Raw genomic sequence first — 16,139 nt, 5'->3', positions numbered from 1 at the left:
CTCTACACGTAAATGCCTTTTTAATATTCAGAAGAACCCCATATTCACAACTTTATGAATAAAAAAGCTGAGACCAGAGAGTTTAAGTGTCTTGACGAATTGTCACACAGGTTATAAATGGCAGTTAGGATTCAAACCCAATTTTTTATGTATTTAAAACTCTAGCTTTTAACACCAGACTGGAAATGAACTCTTATTTAGTTGGCAATGAAACGTTTTCTTCTTGGTGGCAATTCCAACAGGAATAAAAAAAAATGTTCTACATACTGTGTGAGTGTGTGTGTGTGTATGTGTGTGTGGTGTGTGTGTGTGTGTGTGTGTGTGTGTGTTGTAGATTAGCATTTTGGGGTATATTATTGCTCTGAATTATGCTATCTTTTATAAGATATTGACATGGTACATTATAGATAAGACCATGTAGCAGTAAGCAAGATTAGGTTTTTGCTTTCATTGGTGTCAATCATACTATCTTGTTTGAGCTCTTGAAGAAGAGAGTGACAGGGTGGAGATAAGCAGAGCAGATTAGTTGGTATGTATTATTCTGAAATCTCAGTTATTTGACATTTTTAAAGCTAAGCATTTATTGAGTTTTATGAATATAAATTGGCAAGAAAAATAATACCATCTGCTGAATAACCATCCTTTGCTCTTAGCAAAGACTATTTGTTTCAACTTGGGAGTGATGATCATATTTGTCAAACTTGCTAATTGCATGAACTGTATATAAATTGTTAGGCTAATAAAGGTGTATATTTATGGCCACCAGACACTCCAAGTTCCATATTTTCATTGTTGTAGAGCTAGCTTTTTTGTTTCTTTGTTTCTCTGTCATTGAAGACTTCAGACAGTCTAGCTGGTATTTTCTGTGTTATACAGCAATATTCTCAAACCTAATTGTTTACACAGAGTGCAAATCAGGGATTTTTTTTCTATTAAATTTTTAAAATACTTGTTCTCTAGGTTTAAACCCCAATCTTTTACTAATGGGACTAGGTTTTTATTTTATTTTCTAAAAGGCTCCACTTATAGCTGAAATTGTTGTTTTCCTATTTATAAATTTCAGTATAAAGTATGTTCTACATAAAATAGAAGTTATTAATGTGAAAATTGCCATTTTAGTTTGATTACTAACATGAGTCAGAGGATTCTGTTTCATTAACTTTAAGGAAGCTATAGTGTTCTTTTGTCTCTGTAGCCTTCCTTCTGGTTTATTCCAAGAATTCTCAACAGGTTACTCAAGAGAGCCAGAATAAAACACAATTCTTCAGAAGTGCTTTCTAGAAGGATCTACAATGGCATGTAGAACTGGCAAGCATCAGAAAGTAGAAGAATGAATAAATTACCTCATATACATAGAATGTCATTTTAGGTCAAATCACATAGGGAAAAATAGTATGGGTCTTTAAAAAATACAAGTAGATATTTATAGCTGAAAATACAGATAAAATAAATATGTTGTGGAAAAATTTAGAAAAAATTACATAGTATGCTAAAAGATAACACCTATGTGTACTTAATGTTACACTTTAAAAAATGATGAGAATCTTTTGTATGCTCTACATTTGTAAGAAGTAATAATCGATTTTTGAAATAATTCTACATTATAAAAAGACTTTTCCTTCTTATGTACCTGATTCCAAATAAGTGCATGCTTGAACACAGTCGATGATTGTTTTCATTTCTAAGAAATGCAGTCTTAATAAATACCTATTTATTTGAGTGAGAAACTAAAATCTGACAGAAATGTGTTTTTTGCAACAAAAATACATAGCAATAATTTGAAAGATTGAAAAAACAAGAAAATTTCCACTCCAAAGGAATGACAGTGACTAAAGAATAGTTTTGTGTAATCTTAAATACTGAATAGCAAGCATATTCAATGGCCAAATGAGCAAACTAAAACAAGAAAAGAAATTAACTTTGAAAAGGGAGAGGTTTCAAATGATCTAATCCAAAATTTAAGGACTTTTTCAGAAGAATAAATTTGTAATGTAAACTAAGCCAAAAGGAGATTAGTCATAAATTACATATGGTGTATTCTTTTTCTCATGCTCTACTCCTCATTCCCCATTAGGCGGTTCCTATCCTCAGAAGATAATTACGTGCCACTTTTCCCATCCTATGCCCGTGGTAAATAGACATAATTAAGAAATTGTGCATTTTTCTGTAGGCCTTAGAATTCTTCTCTACAAAGGACTTCAAAGTTGCCACTAGCAATAGATTAGAATTGAATTCTAATTTGTCTCCCAAATTATCTGATCGGTCCTTTTTATACTTGCTTTTAGGAAAATAATCTGTATCTATAATAAGAGGCAAAGAACTATGTGATATAATAAAAAATGCTCTAAAATGAGTCAGAATATTATGTCCCAGTCCCAGTTCTGTTGTTAAGAGTGGAATTTTTGACAACCTGTAACTTCTCTAGCACTGATTTCCAGTCTGTAAAATTAAGGGGACTAGGCTAGATTCTGGTTTTACAATCAAGTCCAGTTTCAACTTTTTATTTTCTATACCTTCAGCAACCCTTTAAGACTTTTCACCATTCTTTAAATACACATTTTTTTTTACATCTGCAACATTTTGCACATTCTCTTTTCTCATCCTGGGATGCCTTTTGTCACCCTTGCAACCTAGCAAAACCTGCGTTCACCTTGCAAGGTCCACCCAAATACTAGCTGTTTAGCTCCAAAACTTCCCCAATTCTCCCTAACAGGTCAAATGAGTTGTCCTAAGATTAGTGCTTCTGATACAGTTTTATAATTATTTATTGATCTGTTTTCTCCTGAAAATCCTATAAAGAAGGGATTCAGACCCTTGGTATTTGTACTTTCAGGCATATGGTGCTTCACACATATCAACTGTTCAACTCTATTGAATTAATATTGTTAAAGGTGAATATCTGCCTGTTACAGGTTTAAAGTCTAGTAGTGATTGGTGGTTGTCATTTAATGTGATTTTAAATATATGTATTTTGGTAAAATATTCAGAGTAAGTTTCATTACTTACTCTTCCATCTTAGCAATTCATGACCTGCATACTTTCTAAACCACTAGAACTATAGGTAACTCAGTGAGCTTTGAGGTCAGTCACCCTAAAGATATTTCAGGTCATTGGTTAATACACTAACAAAGAAAGAGCTCATGAAATTAAGTAAGGAAAACACTAAAGCTTCAATGTTAAATAATCAGAGACATTCAGACAATTCACAAAAGAGGATAGGTAAATGACAAGTCAGAATATGAAAAACCATTTGGACCTCTGGATAAGAGCAATTAGCACATTCATTTAACACCTCTGCCTTCTGAAACCATAAAAGGACTTTTTTAATTTGTCTGTATTTTTTTATTGAAGAATAATTGACATACCATATGGTATTTATGTTTCTCCTTGTCTGACTTATTTCACTTCGCATAATCCTCAAGGTTCATCCATGTCATTGCAGATGGCAAGATTATATCTTTTTTATGACCAACTAATATATATTATATCACATTATATGGTCAAGTGATATATGTCACATCTTCTTTACCCATATATCTCTCAGTGGACATTTCTTGGCTCTTATAAATAACACTCTGATGAACATAGAGTGCATATCTCTTTTCAAATCAGTATTTTTTTTCTTCAGTAGAAGTAGAATTATAAGATCATAGGGTTGTTTTATTTTTAATTTTTTGAGAAAACTTCATACTGTTTTACACAGTATCTGCATCAATTTATTTACATTTCTACCAACAGTGCACAAGTGTTCTCTTTTCTCTACATCCGTGCCAACACTCCTGATTTCTTGTTTTTTGTTCATCCTAGCCATTCTGAGTGGTGTGAAGTAATATCTTATTGTGGTTTTGATTTGCATTTGCCTGATAACTAGTGATGCTAAGCATCTTTCCTTGTGTCTGTTGCCCATCTATATGTCTTCTTGGGAGAAATGTCTGTACATGTCTTCTGCCCATTTGTAAACTGGATTATTGGTTTTTTGTGTGTTGAGTTGTATCAGTTCTTTGTACGTTTTGTAGGTTAACCCCTTGTCATATATATCACTTGCAAATATCTTCTCTCATTCATTAGGTTGCCTTTTTTTTATTTTGTTTTCACTGTGTAAAAATTTTTAGTTTGATATAGTCTCATTTGTTTATTTTTGCTTTTGTTTTCCTTGTGTGAGGAGAAAGATCCAAAAAAAGGTATCTCTAAGATTGATATCAAAGAGTTTACTGTGTTTTCTTCTAGGAGTTTCAGGTTTTACATCTAAGTCTTTAATCTTTAACCCGTTTGAGGGTTTTGTTTGTTTGTTTTGTTTTGTTTGTTTGTTTGTTTTAATGTATGGTGTAAGAAAGTGGTCCAGTTTCATTCTTTTGCATAGTGCTGACCAACTTTTCCAGCACCATTTGTTGAAGAGACTGTCCTCCCATTCTATATTCTTGCCTTCTTTGTCATAGATTAACTGACCATATAAGCGTGGGTTTATTTCCAGGCCTCTATTCTGTTTCACTCATCTATGTGTCTGTTTTTGTGCCAGTACCATGCTATTTTGATTACTTTAGCTTTGTAGTAGTAGTTTAAAGCCTGGTATTGTGATATCTCCACCTTTGTTCTTCTTTCTCAGGATTGCTTTGCTATTCAGGATCTCTTGGGTTCCATACAAATTTTGGGATTATTTATTCTAGTTCTGTGGAAAAAAACATCATGGGTATTTTGATCAGGGTTACACTGAATGTATAGATTAATGGGGTAGTATAGACATTTTAACAATATTAATTCTTCCAATTCATGAGCACAGTATATACCTTTCTATTTATTTGTGTCTTTTTCAATTTCTTTAATCAATGTGTTATAGTTTTCAGAATTAAAAGATCTTTTAAAAGCATAAACTACAATGACAAAGAAAGTGGGAAAGGAGTAACAACAGCAAAATTTTGGAAGCTGGAAAATAAATCTATTTATTACTCTCTATAGCCTTTGCAGACAAGTAAAGCTGAATCCTGTGCTAGCCAAAAAGAACCAATCTCATGAATAGTACAAAACAACCAAAAGACAAAAATCAGCCATACCCAATACCTTAAAAAGTGTAAAAACTAAAACTGTTTAAGACGCTGTTAGACATGTAGATCACAGTTTATGCTCTATGGAGTGGTACGACTGCCCCTTATTTACCCAAACAAAACACTAGGCATTTATCCTCAGAAGAGTATAAAGAGTCTCTACACTGAGGAGCAGCAGGCATAGATGAAAATTGAGGTGTGATATTAAAAACAAAGGGATTAAGTAAACATTTATATATTTTGTTCATAGTAATATAAGGAGTTTTCAATTTTATTTACCACTTTACTTCAGAGGTTAGAATGGAGGCTGGAAAATACGGATACTCAAATATTTGTTGAATGAGTTTTAAAGGTTGAGAATTCCAATATTTTTACCCCACTAATTTTCCAATTATGCATAAACCCTCTGGATAGGAGATTGAGGTATCCTGTGGAGAATTCAACAGCCCCTGAGCAAAGACCCAAAGATAGTGATACAGGGGTTGTTGAATGAAATACCCCACCCAGATCACTCTGTGGTAAAGACTGTAGTTGAAAAATCTTATCCATGCAAACAGAGCTTCCATTCCAGTTTTTAACACCCTAATCTAAATATGAATAGATAGATAAGGTTTATGATTTAAACCTTTAGGGAAAGAATTTAAATGAAAGATGGAAACCAAAATAAATTTTAAAAGATGAACTCAGAAGAAGTACAGATGCTGGAGGAAGAAATAAAAAAAATTAAAAAAAAGAAATAAAAAAATACTAAATAGAAGAGTTGAAAGATTAATTTTAGGATATGTCCGGGAAAATAGAGAAAAAGACAAAGAAATAGAAAATATAGAATAAAAGCATGAGAAAATTAGAGGACTAATCCCAGAAATCTAACATTCAAATAATAGAAATTCTAGAAGGAAAAGTGTAAGAGGCAATAATAATTGAATAAAAATTTCCAGAACTCATTAATAAGAGCATCCACCACAATATGTATATAAAACAGACTTTTTGAAAGATTATCATCAGGTCATATACAAACCATTAAAAATAAAAAGGGCATCAGACTTCTTAGGATGCTCATTGAAACCTAGGAAACAGTGGAACAATCAATGCCTTTTAAATTTTGAAAGAAAGTGATTCTCAACCAAGAATTCTCTACTCACCCAAACTATCAACCAGGAGTGATCATAGAGTAAAGCCAGTTTTAAAGACGCGTGTCCTCAAAAAATTTGCCTTGATTCAAACTTATTCAAGAAACTGCTTGAAATGTGCTAACCAAAACAAGGAAGTAAATTTTAAAAAACATTATTATGAGTATAATGGTGAAGGAACATCGCAAAGTCAGAGCTGTGCAACAGATATAGGGAATGTCTATTCCAGATTAGAAGAGGCCTTTGGGAAAGACTTATTCAGGAAAATGAAATTGATAATATTATTAATGCATTTGAGCTGTATTTAAGAGGAGAGCTTTGCAGTTGGGGCACAGTTTGGGACTGAATTAGTTATGAGTATATAGACACTTAAGCCAACAGAGAAGCAAACCAGGACAAGAATCTTCAACTACAAAGAAAAAAAAAACTTGTGAAGAAAACAAAATTAATGAATGTGCATGACATAGTTTAAGCTACTTATAGAGTTTCCTTAGCCCCACTGAAAGTGAAGACAATGACTCATTCTAACCAAAAGAAGTTAAGAAGTATGAATAGATGAAAAGCTACATTCCCCTCTTTACGCTGAATATCAATAATAGATGCCTAAAATTGAAATATTAACAAGTAGCAATACAGGTATGTCATTTAGAGGTATAGAATAATATAGCAAATAAATCACCCACAAGATCTGAAAGTAGCTACCTTTGAGGAGTGGAAGGTACCAGTATGTGCAGGAGTTAGGGGAGGCAGTGCAGGGGATTTTTATTTTCTTAGTGGTATTATTAAGTTCTTTATATGTCTATACAACCTTGCTAAAAATGAAATATAAATTAAAAAATTGATCTTTCTTCGAATGGTACCTACACTTGTAGTGGGCATAGCATAACATATAGACTTACTGAATCACACTTGTTGAGCCACCTGAAATTAACATAACACTGTATGTCAACTATACTTCAAAAAAAAAAAAAGGAAAACAATATAAATAAAATAAAAAAATGACCCTTCTTACTTGTAATAAGAAGTACAAACTACAGCAAAGAAATGACATATTTATGTTTTACATATTTATAATATCTCATGATAATTTTGGGGTAGAATATCATGTGATGTTATTCTCAGTACCTATAAAAGCAGAAATCGGTATAACGTTTCTTAAAAAACAGTTTGGTGATATTCATCAAGAGACTTAAAGATGTTTATTCCCTTTGACCTAGTAATTCCTCTGTTAGAAATCTCAAAGAGATCCACTTAGGGAAAGAAAACAAAGATTAGGCAGAAATACATCAAAATGTTCACGGTGATTATCTCTTTAATGGGAAATTAAATTCTGGGTTTTTTTTTTCAATTTTTTTTCTCTTGTACCCCTTTCCTCCGGACAATCTATAATGAAAAAAGGATGCTTCCATACTCAGAAATTAGGGCAGTAAAAAGTTTTAATTTTTAAAAATCCTGGTTCTCATAACAGAAAAAGTTTTTTATTGAGATAGCACCAGATCGGGTTAATTGTGCCAAGAGTGGAATCTAAATGAAGGCTAACACTGCCATCTGGAAGTGTGAGTCATTTCGACTGCCACACACAAAAGGATCCATGCAAGTAGTCGACATGCTCACATTGACTGTTAGTGGTTGCTCGGGAATCTCCCAGAGAAAAAGGAGAGGGCTTTCCCATTGGCTAAAAAAGGAACTCCTTTCCTGGAACAGAATTCACAAGTAGTATAAGCAACAAGATATGGGTTTTTAGAGGCACCTGGGTAGCTCAGTCAGTGAAGTGTCCAACTCTTGACTTCGGCTCAAGTCATGATCTCTTGGTTCATGGGTTCGAGCCCTGCACTGACAGTGCAGATCCTGCTTGGGATTCTCTTTCTCCCTCTTTCTCTTGCCCCTCCTTCTCTCTCTCTCTCTCTCTCTCTCTCTCTCTCTCTCTCTCAAAAATAAAATAAACTTTAAAAAAAGAAGAAATGGGTTTTTATTAGGTAGAAAAGAGTGATTAAGATGATGACAGGAGCACTAATAAATAAATACCTCTGAACCAGTTTTTAAGCCCTTTAATTGCATCTTCTAAACCTGCTGGGGTATTCAAGCTCTCACACAAAACATTTTTGCTGTTATCTTGTCTTTGTCTTTTTTGTCTAATGCCGTGAAATCTGCTAATCTTGATGTACCAAGTCTCTTAACATTGAATTACTCTGAAAAAAGTATGTATTTCAATGGTGTGGGGTATGGAAAAGAGATAAAGAGAAAGAAGAATTTAAATTGATTTTTAGAAAGCTTTCTTGTGTTTATCAGTTGAAAGAAGACATAGAAAAACAGATTATTTAGACACCATGGTGTTCCCACCTGCACTCATCCATTTGCTGTTCCTCCAAGAAACCATTTTAATTCTGGTCACATGAATTTACACACTTTGTTCCTTCTCTCTGGAACACCCTAAGAAACTGTTTCTGCCTGATAAACTCTACTTGCTCTTTCAGAGCAAGTGTTGAAATGTTCCCTCCAATGTGAAAAATTCTATGACTCCAGAAGGTAACAATTGTAATAACTGCAATTTAATGAGCTGCCCATACCTTTAGATAATCCTCATAGTATCCAATAACCAAGGTGCTTATATTCTCACTTTACAGAGGAAAAGACTGAGGTTCAGAAGTCTTGAACAACTGGCTCAAGAGCCCATGACTAGACTTGAAGCTCAAATCCAAAGCCAGGATTTACTGTCTAAAGCCCCTTCATTTTTTTGAAATCTATGTCACCTATTGGTCATTTGAATTTATATTTGTTTACATGTTTATCTTCCTCAGTGACTGAGCCTTCATTCCTCCTTAATGGAAGATAAATTATCTTTTTTTGGGGGGGAAGGCATTTTTACATAGAATGTTAATCAGATTTAAAGTTTTTATAATATGTTACCATCCTTTGACTCTATGCTCCACAGACAAGATCCTTAAGCATAGAAACAAGATGTGTTTTAATCATCATTGAATCCAGCACCTGTCACTGTATCTGCCACAGAAACATTCATTATATTTTTGAGTGAATAAACTAACCAATGAGTACACAAATGAACAAATGAATGAAGCAGAAAGACTGAGATCCAGCTCCTAGCAAAACAACACTTCTGTTTTTTACTTTCGCTGTCCTCATTGTCTGTATAGACAGCGATATCTTAAGTTTTAATTTTTTGTGTGTGAAATATACTACCTGTTAACCCAAATGAAATTTGTATCCTAAGGGAATTTCAGCATGCTGGTAGAATGGGGTAGGGCCAGGGCTTACTTTCTTATAAACAAAGATACTGGGACTTCGGAATACTCTGTAGAGATGTCAGATTCTGTATTTCATACATATAGGGATTTTCTAACTAGAGCTTGAGTAGGCAGTTTTAAGCTCTGGACCTCAAACCAGTGTGGTTCATGTTTTGTCACTGTAGAACCTACAATAGAATTTCATTTGGGTGGTCTTCTGAGGTTTTCATAACTTTTGAGCTATTAAAAACTGACCACATACGAGTAGTATAAAAGACTGCACATATTACAAGATACTTAGCCTGTAAGTAATTACAATGCAGTTAGCATAAATTAACAAATGTGTTTATTTGATAACTTAAAAAGTTCTTAAAATCCAAAAATAGTGTGGTTTCCATGAAGAAAAGAAAAGTGCATGTCCGGTTTTTCTTTTTAAATTTAAACCCATGAGAAAAAAGAAGGGGTAGCAGAAGGTATTAAATTATTTCTTCTGTAACAGTACAATCCCACATCAAATTTAAATACAAAAGAATAGGCAAAGGGATAATGGCACTGACTTCAGTTCTAACCCACATAAGGCAGGAAATTGAGTGAAATCAGTTTTTCCTCTAATCTTATGTGGAAAAAAATGTGTCATATGGCAAACCCATATGAATCCAATCTGTTTGGTTTATTCATCCCTGCAGTGACATTCAGACTCCAGAAACTGTATCAGAAATCGAGTCAATATTTCAATACCATCATACAGACCACAAATGTGGGAAGGTATGTGATGACTTAGTGCATTAAAAAAAAAAAAAGTCCCGATTAAGTCAGGGTGTTGATCATATATCCTTTTCTCTTTTCAGAAACCTATACCTGTTTTCTACCTTTCAACTCACTTTCCGTAAAGGCAGATTGTCTCTTCTATTCTCCATAGAATGAGAAAGAAAAGAAGAATCGGTATCTTAAAAATAAAAATCTCTCCATGCTCCCCCAGCACTTGGGGACGTGCCCAGCTCCCTTCACTAGTAATTCATCTTTCATGACCCTCTTCTGCCTGTCTTTGCAGCCTCGTTTCACACTGTTCTCCTGCACATGCAGCCTCTACTGTAACATATGCACTGGATTCCTATGACTCTGTGCCTTTGTCCATGTTATCGGTCTGGGACTCCTCCCCATCTATGCACTCCTTCCCCCACTCCACCCCTGCTCCCCTTCCCTGCACCTAATTCCTCCTGTCTTTGGATATGTCAGGAGTATCCTCCTATAGGCAGCCTTCCAACTCCAAGATCAAATTAGATGCCTCTGCGTTCTGTATGTGCTATTGGAGCCCTTATCACAAGAGGTACCCTAGGATTGTCTGCTAGTATCATCTCTCTTCTTCACCAGACCGTGAGTTTCTTAAGAGCAGGTCCTTATCTATTCATCTTTTCATGTCCCGCATCTTCTCCAGTGTTTACTGTATTACTACCTGTTCAATAAATATTTGTTGAATGAATCAAGGAATCAATGGTTTTCCATTAGCAGAGTGAATAAGGTATATTTCTTAGAACAGGATCTGAAAAACACACAGGAAAAATCGGGACCACTTCGAGGAAAAAGTACTTTGACAGAGGCCAACTTTAAAACCACCTACCTGCATCTCTCTTGTGTTCTTTATGAAATATGAATATTAATTTTTAGATCTTATCAAAGGAGGTTTAGTTGCCAAGGAACAAAGCAAATTGGTATAAAATGGACTTTCTTATAAGAGAAGCTCAAAATATAGATTCGGAGGACAATATTATGTTGAAATGTCCTAATAGCATTCAAATACTGATATGCATGATGTCTTATGATTAAAGCAGTATGAGTCAAAGGAAGAAACAGGACTATCAGTGTACTTGGTATTCTTTGACGGAATATTTTCTTGATGTACACTTTCTTGACAATTTCTTGATCTCATTTTCCAAGGAAATGTTAGCTTTAAAGTGTTTATTCTGCAAAGAAAATTTTGTGATTTTTTTTAATTTTCATTACAAATGTGACAAGTAGACCACAATTGTCCTTTGTAGCCAAGGAATGAAAGGAGCCCCATGTGCAGAAAGAAGCAAAACCCCCAAAATATGAAAACTGGATATGAGTGAACTTGAAGTCTGTATATAAAGCAAGCATAGAATGTTCTGACTTTTTTTTCCTTTAGTAAAACTTAATTATTTATTTCCTGTTATGAAAGTAGGGCACCCTGTGGACATTTCTACAACTGAAATTCTTCTTACTCTTGGCAGTCAGGCTGTATGTTGGAAGGATAGGAAACAAAAGCTAGTGCCTAAAACGAAAACTAAGCACGGAGAAGGGATTGTCACTAGCGGATGAATTGATTCATGGGTTACTGATTCTTTGGTTCAACACACTTTTGAAAAGTTATTTGATAAACAAGTGAAAGCAGATGGTTTATTGATATTTTTGAGAGGAGTAAAAAACCAGTTTAAAAGAGACTCAATCTATATTCACAAATCACCATGTTGTGCAAGATATTGAAAATTCATTGCCAATAGATTTATGGCCTGTTCCTAGGTATTTCATAACCATCTGGTTCATTGTGGTAAAATACTGGGGCATGAGGTAGCTTATAGGACCTGGCAGCAAACTCCACTTTTGCAGCGTGAGCATCAGGCTGTGTGATTTTTTTTCTGAGAGCCTGTGTTGTGTACCCAGCATCTAGCGCAAAGTGGGCCTATGAAAGCTCGGCTAGGGCTTTTTGGTGGTAGCCCATGGAGCTGATTTGAGAGAATACCAAGGATGTAAATGTAACATTGGCTAATTGGCCTATGAATTGATTTAAAAAAAAACATTTCTCCGGGCACCTGGGTGCGTCCGACTTAGGCTCAGGTCATGATCTCATGGTTTGTGAATTTGAGCCCTGCATCAGGCTCTGTGTTGACAGCTCAGAGCCTGGTGCCTCCTTCAGATTCTGTGTCTCCCTCTCTCTCTGCCTTCCCTCACTCATGCTGTCTCCATCCCTCATAAATAAATAAACTTTAAAAATTCCAAAAAATTTCTAATATATGTAAGCAAAATTTGATATTTTAAAGGGGCACGACAGCATATTTGGGGATCTTAAAGCTGAGTTTTTGTTTCTCGCCCGATTTCGTCTCTTTGTTTCAGGCTTTTAATTGATGTATAATTGATATATAATATTATATTAGCATTGTATTAGTTTCAGGTGTGCAACATAATGATTTGGTATTTGTATATATTGTGAAATGATCACCGTGATAAGTCTAGTTACCATCTGCAATTTTGTCTCTTGTCGGCCTTTCTCTCTCTCCCTGCCCTCTCTCTCTCTCTCTCCTCCCTTCCTTGCCTCCCTCCCACTTTTCTTCTTTATTGGTAGGTACCAAGAGAAACATATTTTCCCATATTCCTTTATTAATGACAACAACAAAACACTTGAGATTTGGACACAATCCAGGTCAGATTTTTTATTTAAATAATGTCTTCCTTGGAGTTACCTTAGAATTACATTCTTACGCCCTCACTGATCTTTTTGTACTTCTCGATGATCTGCAATTTAAAGTAAGGATTTCAATTTCATACTAAAGTACCAGTACTATCCTAGTCTCACTTATTTTTAACTTTCTTCTTTTTCATTCCCCACACCTCTGCCACTTTTATCTTTTCTATTTGCAATGGAATAACTGAAATTGACTTGCTCCCAGGCTAATATTCTGGGTATCAGAATAACTTGAGGCAGAATGATTTGAGTCAATTATGGGTGGTTTTGATCGCATATATCAGCTTTATAACCTGCCATTCATGATAGATCACTTTCTAACCTGACCATGGCCCTGGCCTATCTCAGAAAAATTACTAGCATAATTGCTGGTTGAAACCTAAACTCATGTCTTGAAGTTTAGTAGTCTGAAGAAAAATTTCCAGAGGCATTATAATAAGGAAATTTAATTAAGAGCTCATGTTGACTCAGGAATATTATGTACAGCATTGATCCACAGCGTAGCTAATAAATTCATTATGCTACAAATTTTACGTGATTTGTTAGTACATTGGCCAATAAGAATGAAATCTGTCTCAACAGGAATGTTGAAAGAGGCAAGGCAGTGAAACTTTCATCTCCACTGGGAGTGAACTAACTTGCCAAATCTGGGCCATCAATCATAGTAAATGCATTCAAAACAAATCATACATCTTCCACAGTTCATTGTATTCATCAGCACTTTTGAAGTCAGCAGTCCAAACAAGTCACTTTGGGCCAAGTTTTCAATAGCCTGTGGTTTAGGCAATATGCCTCAGCTGTCTTTTTTCCAGGGTGTGCTCTCAGGTAGTTGTACACCATGGGCCAGTGCTAGCCAAATCTGAAAGGACAAAAGGCTGGCCTCATTTATTTTTTTTTTCAAGTTTTTATTTAAATTCCAGTTAGGGGGTGCCTAGGTGGTTTGGTAGATTGAGCGTTATACTCTTGATCTCTACTCAGGTCATGGTTCCAGGGTCATGGGATCGAGCCCTGCGTTAAGCTGTGCTGAGCACAGAGCCTGCTTAATATCTCTCTCTCTCTCCCTCAGTCCCTCTCCCCTGCTTGTGCCCTCTCTCTCTTTCTAAAATAAAAAATAAAAATATAAAAATAAATAAATAAAATAGATTTATTCCAGCTAGTTCACGTACAGTGTAATATTAGTTTCAGGTATAGAATTTAGTGATTCATAACTTAAATACAATACCCAGTGCTCATCACAAGTGCCCTTCGTAATACATATTACCTATTTAACCCATCCCTCTACCCACCTCCTGTCTTGCTGCCCTCAGTTTGTTCTCTATAGTTAAGAGTCTGGTTCCTGGTTTGCCTCTTCCTTTTCTTCCCCCTATGTTCATCTGTTTTGTTTCTTAAATTACATGTATGAATGAAATCATATGGTATTTGTCTTTCTCGAACTGACTTATTTTGCTTAGCATAATACATTCTAGCTCCACCCATGCCATTGCAAATAACAAGATTTCACTCTTTTTTGATAGCTGAATAATATTCTATTGTGTATATATATATGACTTCTTTACCCAGTTATCCCTGGTTGATGGATGTTTGGGCTCTTTCCATAATTTGACTATTGTAGGTAGTGTTGATATAAACATCAACGTGCATGTATCCCTTCGAATCAGTATTTTTATATCTTTCGGGTAAAGACCTAGTAGTGCAATTGCTAGGTCATAGGATGGTTCTATTTTTAATTTATTGAGGAAACTTCACGCTGTTTTCCAGAGTGGCTGCACCAGTTTGCATTCCTACCAACAGTGTGGGAGGGTTCCCCTTTCTCTACATCCTTGCCAATACCTGTTGTTTCCTGTGTTATTAATGTTAGCCTTTATGACTGGTTTGAGGTGATATCTCACTGTAGTTTTGATTTGTATTTCCCTGATGATGAGTGATATTGAGCATCTTTCCATGTGTCTGCTTCATCTGGAAGCTCTCTTTGAGAAAATGTCTATTCATGTATTCTGCCCATTTTTTCAGTGGATTATTTGGTTTTTGGGGTGTTCAGTTTTATAAGTTCTTTATATATTTCAGATACTAACCCTTTATCATATATATCATTTGCAAATGTCTTCTCCCATTCTGTAGGTGGCCTTTTAGTTTTGGTGATTGTTTTCTTCACTAATGCAGAAGCTTTTTCTTTATGTTTATTTTTGAGAAAGAGAAAGGCGGGGGCAGAGAGAAGGGTGACAGCAGAGAGCCCGATGGGGGCTCGAACTCACAAATCATGAGATCATGACATGAAATGAAGTTGAATGCTTAACTCACTGAGCCATCCTGGTGTCCCCAGAAGCTTTTAATTTTGATGTAGTCTCAATAGTTTTTGCTTTTGTTGCCTTTTCTTCAGGAGACATATCTAGTAAGAAGTTGCTATGGCCAGTGTCAAAGAAGTTACTACCTGTGTTCTCTTCTAGGGAAATCTAGATGATTTCCTATCTCACATTTAGGTCTTTCATCCATTTTGAATTTATCTTTGTGTGTAGTGTAAGAAAGTGATGCAGGTTCATTCTTCTGCATGTTGCTGTCCAGTTTTCCCAACACCATTTGTTGAAGAGACTGTCTTTTTTCCATTGGATATTCTTTCCTGCTTTATCAAAGATCAGTTGACTATATAGTTGTGGGTCTATTGCTGGGCTTTCTGTTCTGTTCCATTGATGTATGTGTCTGTTTTTGTGCCAGTACCATACTCTCTTGATCACAGCTTTGTAATATGACTTGAAGTCTGAATTGTGATGCCTCCAGTTTTGCTTTTCTTTTTCAAGATAGGTTTGGTTATTTGGGGTCTTTTGTGGTTCCATACAAACTTTAGGATTGTTTGTTCTAGCTCTGAAAAATTCTGGTGGTATTTTCAGAGGGATTGCATCAAATGTGTAGATTGTATTGGGTAATATAGACATTTAACAATATTTGTTCTTCCAGTCCATGTGCATGGAACATTTTTCTATTTCTTCTTCAATTCCTTTCATCAGTGTTTTATAGTTTTCAGAGTACAGATCTTTTACCTCTTGAGTTAGGTTTTAATCTTGTTTAAAATTTATTTATTTTGAGAGAGAGTGTGAGCAGGGGAGGGGCAGAGAGAGAGGGAGAGGGGATCCCAAGCAGGCCCTGCCCAGTCAGCGCAGAGATTAATATGGGGCTCCAACCCACGACTTTACTTAAAACCAAGAGTCGGACACTTAACTGACTGAGCCAGCAGGTACTACCTCCCTGTCTTGTTCCT

The 16,139-nt window shown here is 35.2% G+C and overlaps 1 protein-coding gene and 1 long non-coding RNA gene across 9 annotated transcripts in view; one reads left to right on the top strand and one right to left on the bottom strand.

Moving 5' to 3' along the window:
• Window positions 1–16,139, top strand: part of PDE4D (phosphodiesterase 4D) — a 1,410,663-nt gene that overhangs the window by 1,320,698 nt on the left and 73,826 nt on the right. The window lies entirely within an intron of this gene.
• LOC122220297 overlaps window positions 1–16,139 on the bottom strand; it is a 104,492-nt gene that overhangs the window by 63,602 nt on the left and 24,751 nt on the right. Inside the window, exon 5 of one of the 3 annotated variants that reach the window (XR_006202786.1) lies at window positions 12,823–12,939. The exons of 1 other annotated variant lie outside the window; for it this stretch is intronic. This is a non-coding gene — a long non-coding RNA (uncharacterized LOC122220297). Of the gene's footprint in view, window positions 1–12,822; window positions 12,940–13,388; window positions 13,749–16,139 lie in introns of those variants that run through there. One more of the 3 variants, XR_006202790.1, reaches the window with a different exon arrangement.

Source organism: Panthera leo, chromosome A1, assembly GCF_018350215.1.
Source record: "Panthera leo isolate Ple1 chromosome A1, P.leo_Ple1_pat1.1, whole genome shotgun sequence".
Lineage (NCBI taxonomy): Eukaryota > Metazoa > Chordata > Mammalia > Carnivora > Felidae > Panthera > Panthera leo.
Note: the sequence above shows the minus strand (reverse complement) of the source record. Positions and strands in the feature narration are given on the sequence as shown.